Source organism: Zingiber officinale, chromosome 5A (genome assembly GCF_018446385.1).
Source record: "Zingiber officinale cultivar Zhangliang chromosome 5A, Zo_v1.1, whole genome shotgun sequence".
Lineage (NCBI taxonomy): Eukaryota > Viridiplantae > Streptophyta > Magnoliopsida > Zingiberales > Zingiberaceae > Zingiber > Zingiber officinale.
Window position 1 is genome coordinate 77,846,070 of NC_055994.1, and position 6,000 is coordinate 77,852,069.

The 6,000-nt window shown below is 35.9% G+C and overlaps 1 pseudogene; it reads right to left on the minus strand.

Annotated features, from left to right (window-relative positions):
- The window catches only part of LOC121980660, a 62,386-nt pseudogene extending 61,335 nt beyond the window's left edge, over positions 1-1,051 (minus strand).
- Between the last annotated feature and the right edge of the window lie 4,949 nt (positions 1,052-6,000).

A 6,000-nucleotide genomic window follows, 5' to 3' on the forward strand; every position in this document is an offset into this window, starting at 1 on the left:
TTGATTCCTTCATTAGCAAACCAAACACCATCTATGGCAATGGTAATGATTCCCCAATACTAACCAAACAGCACACTTCTATCAATCATATCCATTCTCATTCCCCACTTCAATCAATCCCATTCCATGGTTCTAACCAAGCAGGCCCTTAGTCATTTCGCCCGTGTGGAAAAGTTCCCCATTCTTATTATCAATCAGATTTTATTTAATTAATTTAATAGACTTGGAAACACATCATGTTCGCTCCCAAAACACTTCTCTACTGTGCAGGTGAAAGAAGACAAAATACATGATGGTGACCTTAGTGATGCACAGCATTCCATGTTCTATCTCTTCTCTAGATATCTAACAAGAGTATGGCAAACAACAAAATTAACTACCTTCCCTCAAGCAAGAAAAAAAAGATTATATTTAGTTTAGTTTAGTCTCAAAAGCTGAAATTGTAACAATTCATGCTCCAACTACATTTAAATGCTAATAGCATCAAATCCAGTCATCCTCTTGCAAAAAAATACGCAAAAAATTTTTAAAAAATCACAAACCAATGGGGCATGATCATTCCACGGTCATTCTTAGCACACCGCGGCGTTATTATCTATCATCGAGTAAATCATAGTTTCTATTATCTACTCGCATCGAGAGGGCAAAAAAATCTCAAACCAAGACACAGTTAACAAGTAGCAGGACAGTACACGAGAAACAGCAGAAAGGTAATCAGATCACCGCATATAGCAACTACAAAACAAAGCAGGAAAACGGAAACCAAAGGCCAAAAAACTTAACAAAACAATCACGACAATTACAGCGAAGAAAAGGACAAAACCCAAACAATCCCGATGCTAAACGGCAAACTATTTCGGAAAACGAGGGCAATTAGAAACGCAGAACTCACCATTCCGTACGATCCGAAGTATGAACCAGCGCGTGCGATCCGTGTCTCGAAACGTCGCAGGGAGCGCAATGGGGATTCGTCTGAATCGCGTCACCGAGGGTTTTCGAGGTTTGAGCAGAGAGAGAGAGATCAAGTGTAAGATAGTAAATATAAGTAAATTGCTTTTCCCCCTCCCACACGCGCACTTCCCCTCCCCTCTCTCTCCCTCCTTTAAATGTCCGTTCTGCCCCTCTATCTTTTTTGATTTTTTTTTTTTAATTTTATTTTTAAATTTAATTTTATTTATTAATTTTTTCATTCATACTTATATATTTTTAAATTTTTATTTAATTTTAATTTTTTAATCAATTTTATTTATTATTTTTCATTAATACTTATATATATTTTTAATTTATTTAGTTTTATTTTTTAATTAATTTTGTTTATTATTTTTCATTAATACTTATATTTTTTAAATTTTATTTAAGTTTTATTTTTAATTAATTTTATTTATTATTTTTTTAATATTTATTTATTTTTATTTCTTTAATCAATTTTATTTATTATTTTTGAAGAATGTTGGATTCAAGTACGATTTGAGTTTATAGAAGAGATTCAACAAAATAAGGATCCATATGATCAATTTTATCCAGATCCAATGCTCTCTGTAAAAATTCTAAGCATCGGACTCCAGCCTCGCCTCGACACGTGGACTTCAGCCTCCGCGTCCGAACTGGATCCACCGCACATCACCAGCGACGCGGATCTTGACGCACACGCGAGCATGGTAGTGTGTCTTGTGCCTTGCGGTAGAAGATACCCATTTATATTTAGGCTATGTTTACTCAAGAGTGTGGATGAGGAAAGGAAAGGAATCAATTATGGAAAGTTATCTTTGGAGGAAGAGAAAAGAAATGGTGAAAAAATCTTTTCCTTTGCACACTTGTTTACCTTGATAGAGGAAGGTGAATACTTATGATGTAATTTTGTAAATCAAAAAGGGTGCATGCGTCATTTTTTTGGTACATAGTGTAATTTTATGAGTTAAAAAGACTACATGCGTCATTTTTTTTTTGTATATGGTGTAATTTTGTGAATGCAAAAGGGGTACATGCGTCATTTTTTTTTCCATCCGCTGCTTTCCGTCCGATTTTGAGGTGATCGATTTTGGCTCAAAAATTATCCACGGATGGATTGCATTACTTTTCCTTCGAAAAATTTTAATGAAATAAACGACGGAAACTTTTCCACTGTGAAAACTTTTCCTTAATTTTGCTTTCCACTCTCCCAAGTAAACATAGCCTTAGAGAGCTGCTTTCCCCCCTCCCGATCTGACACATACCCCTTTCCTTCTCTCCTCTCTCCCTGCCAAAGGACGCATGTAGCCTCCTCTTCTATTTTTTTTTTTATTTCATTTAATTTTTATTTAGTTTTAATTTTTTAATTAATTTTGTTTAAAAATAACTCAGTATATTTTAAATTTTATTTTTTAATTAATTTAATTTTTTATTTTTTATTAATACGTATTTTTTTCAGTTTTATATAAATTTTATTTAGTTTTTATTTTTTAATTAATTTAATTTATTATTTTTTTCATAATACTGCTATTTTTTCAATTGTTTTTTTTTAAATTTTAGTTTTTATTGATTTTTTTTGGTTAATCAATTTTTTTATCATTTTTTATCAGTTTTATTTTTTTATTAATTTTTTATATGTTTAGAATTTGTGTTTATTTTTATTTTATATTTAAAACTAACAAAAATACTAACAATTAATAATGAACACATTCATAACTTAGGAACAAACATAATTTTTTCAAATGAAGAGTACATGTAATAATACAAAAAAAACACGAAAATATATAAAAATAGAAATCTTAATCAAAATTACCTCCAAATTCTGCTCCCGACGCGTTTGATGGTAGTGCACCTATTACTTCGTACCACAAATAAACACGTGTCCTGTAACGAGTGGTCCATCCTTTAGTTTCATACGATGAATGTTGTCACCACCAAGTTGGAATGGGTGGTACAGGATAATGAGCATGTAAGAAAACTTGTACGAAGTGATTGTCAACATGAGCAATAGCTATTTCTCAACGCTCTTGGTTTGAAACTGGAGGAGTTCTTAATGGCAAGTGAGTAAAACAACTCCCAATATTCTCACCAAATGTATGAAGTACAAGATTGTACCTTGATACGATGACAATTCTCAAAAGCATAGCGTCCATCCAATATATTTCTGGTGCCCACGGCTCGAAATAATTCAATGAGAATAATAGATTGGTTACCAAATTTGGATCTAGATAAAGTTGATCATATAGATCCTTATTTTGTTGAATCTCTTCTATAAGCTCAAATCGTACTTGAATCCAACCTTCTTCCCAAATAATAAATAAAATTGATTAAAGAAATAAAATTAAATAAATATTAAAAAAATAATAAATAAAATTAATTAAAAATAAAACTTAAATAAAATTTAAAAAATATAAGTATTAATGAAAAATAATAAACAAAATTAATTAAAAAATAAAACTAAATAAATTAAAAATATATATAAGTATTAATGAAAAATAATAAATACAATTGATTAAAAAAATTAAAATTAAATAAAATTTTAAAAATATATAAGTATAAATGAAAAAATTAATAAATAAAATTAAATTTAAAAATAAAACTAAAAAAATCAAAAAAATAGAGGGGCAGAACGGACATTTAAAGGGGGGGAGAGAGAGGGGAGGGGAGGTGCGCGTGTCAGGGGAGGAGGACAAACAATTTACATACTGAAAGAGGGTCGCTAGGCTCGTTGTCGGTGGGATTCGGAGCCGCGGGATTTTAAATTTTCCCGTGGTGGAAAACTTAAAATCTGAGCGGGAGTCAAGGGACCCGTCTCTGTCTGGTGATCCGAGTTCTGACCGTTGATACACGTTTAGATCGATGATGGCAATTTAATTGTTTTTTTTATTTTAAACGACAAATTAATGTTTGAGTGAAACAATTTTCCTTACATTTGAAAATTTTCCACTTCGAGAAATGTTAAATCTAAATAAAAAAAAGTTTAGCGAAGGTAATTGTGGGTTAAGGTAAAGTTTGGCTGTTTAGAAATAAAATGAAATTATTTGCCTGATCATTTAGTAAAATATTTAATATATTCTAAACAAAAATTAAAAATTATTTCACAATATACCCTTCATGATCTTTTCATTCGGTACGAAGCTAGAGGTGGCAAAACAGGTAAATCAAGTGCTGGCGTGATCAACTCTAGAAGGCCCATTATAGTTGGACTTAGTGAGAATAATCATTTGGGTTCCACATTCTACTACTTGATTAAGTGTGCATGGATCAAGTTGTGCAGGTTTAATTAGATTTTTTAAAATAAAATAATATATATATATAGAATATCTATATAATTTTTAATTATTTTTTAATTGCCCATGATTGAGTTGTCCTTTCGCGGCACATAAAGTCACTTCTGTTCGACTTCGTCTGCCCGCTAAGCTAAAGTATGCTCAACCGGACAAAGCCTAAACTTGACCATAGCACACTTCCAGACTCCAAAACCTTATGGTGTTAGGATTACTATAATCAAATTTGTAAAATAATATAATGTAATTATGATATTCTTTATTTATTTTTTATAAGGAATATAATATTATAAAATGATAAAATATTTTATGACTTCTGTCGGTGATGATCAACGACAATGGTCGACGATAGCCGACGATAGCCAGCGATAGCACTGCAATGGCGGTGGCTAGCAACACCGCTGACGAGCGACCGACGACGGCGACGGCTGACGATGACGATGGTGGGCGGCGACAGCGGGCAATCGTCGGTGACAGCGAGCAGCCACCGCCCGCGACTAGTAGCACTAGCGGCGGGCGAAAGCTGACAGCGACCGACGACGGCGTTTAGCAGCACCTGCTGCGGGTGGCGGCTGACGGTGGGCAGCGACCGACGACAATGGGAGGCGGCAGCGGGCGGCGACCGGCGGCGGCAGTGGGCGGCGACCGGCGACGGGTGACAACCAGCGGCGGGTAGCGACCGGCGACAACGCGGGCAACGAGCGACGGCGTGCGACAGCAAACGGCAACGAGCGACGGGCGACGGGCAGCGACGGGCAGCGGGCGACAACGGGAGGCGGCGGGCGGCGACCGATCGCGGCAGGCGTCGGCTAGCAACACCGGCGACGGGTGACCAACAACGACGGCAGCTAGCAACACCGGCGACGGGTGACCGACGACGACGGCAACTAGCAACACCGGTGACAGGTGATCGATGACGGCAGCAGCCGATGATGGTGGTGGGCGACAACAACGTGCGCCTGGCGACGGTGGCTATTAGCACCGGCAGCCGACGGTGACAGCGAGTGACCGACAGCGGTGGCTAGCAGCACCAGCGGCAGGCGACAACGGACGACAGGGACGTCTAGCAGCACCTGTGGCGGGTGACAACTGAGGGCAGCAGGCAGCAAGCAGCAGGCGGTAAGCGGCGAGCGACGATCGACGGTAGCAGGCGGCGAGCGATAGCAACGAGCAACGACCGACAACCGTGGTCGATGCAACGGTCAAGACCGATTATTGCAGGAAATACGTTATCGGTATATTTGGTATATTAAATTTTTAGGTTAGAATATAATCCAAATTACATGCTATAAGTCTTGTAATCTATAAAAGTTTATTACTTTATGTAATTCAAATTACATTATATTATAAAGTTAAAATTGTACCAAATAAAATAATCAATATTATAATATAATTACATTACAATGTGAATTATCCCTCACCAAACACCTCCTAAAATGCCTTAGCCCACTCAACACAAAGCTTTCTTTCACAGTAAACGATTGTATCTATCAACAAAGTTTAATAATAAGACATATGTGCCTTTATGTTTATTAAAGCATGTTGGAGGCCCCTCCAGTTAATAACAAGGTTCTCAAGTAATTTTTCAAAGATCTACCATATTTGGAATCTTAATTACGATATATTATAGAATATTTTCTTTTAATAAAATAAAAAAAAATCATTCGGATTTATATTTTTGATGTTGGTTGTTAGACGAGAAACCTCTCATGTTTTTAAATTTATCTGATGGTTGATATATTGAATCAGATCGTTCATCTCTAGG